The following is an 870-nucleotide window of genomic DNA, read 5'->3' as shown; positions in this document are numbered from 1 at the left end:
TCACTATCACACCAGTTGAGCTCTCTAACTATCTAGGGAGATCTCAAGATATGTCTGCATGTATTTAAAAAGAGCGGCTAAAACGTCCTCCTCCGGAATGGAAAAAAACGTCCAAAACAAAACATTGAAAACACCAAGCAACAAAAACTTTGGAAAAAGCCCAGAATGGATTACTGTAAATGATGCCTTTGCTGTAACCGGCGGCCGTGAACCGGGCTGCAATGTTACCCTATAGGACAATGTTCACCGTTAGTTCTGCGTCCACTAAAAGTTCTGTTTTTGCCGCTGACAGACTCAGATTATTATTCTAAGTGTCTGACAACATTATTGAAAGGATCCCTCCAGAGATAGACCTTTAAAACCTCTTTGAGGCCTTGTTTAAACCAGAAACAGCTCTGAAGTCGCTAGCGCTAAACCCACCAGACTCCATTTAAAAAAACAATACTTTTAGCGTGCATAGAGCCAGCATATCTCCACATGTAAATCTGTAAACTATGTGTTTATTTCAACCAAAACTAGAGTTTTGACGGTTGGAAAAGTGGAAAGACGACCCAAAATGGCTTTTTATAGTTTTATTTTGTTTCTGTCGACTTTGAATGAAGTGTATTTCATGATGCTAAAATGACTGTTTATTTACATGGAGTCTGGTGGGTTTAGCGATGTTTTTATGTTTGAAAAAAGGATCTTACTCTTTAACAGAAAGGTCGACCTCCTTAGAAATCCTTTCCATAATGTTGTCAGACACTTAGAATAATAATCTGAGCCTGTCAGCGGCAAAACGAGCCCTTCTGTGAAGGTAAATACAAGCTGCACAACTGTCCCGTTAACTCACATCGTAGCTTGTTTCTCCGCTGCCGACTGCAGAGATCT

The sequence above is a fragment of the Sander vitreus genome, chromosome 16, assembly GCF_031162955.1.
Source record: "Sander vitreus isolate 19-12246 chromosome 16, sanVit1, whole genome shotgun sequence".
In the NCBI taxonomy this organism is placed as follows: domain Eukaryota; kingdom Metazoa; phylum Chordata; class Actinopteri; order Perciformes; family Percidae; genus Sander; species Sander vitreus.
The sequence above is the reverse complement of the archived record's forward strand: the minus strand, read 5'-3'. Positions refer to the sequence as shown.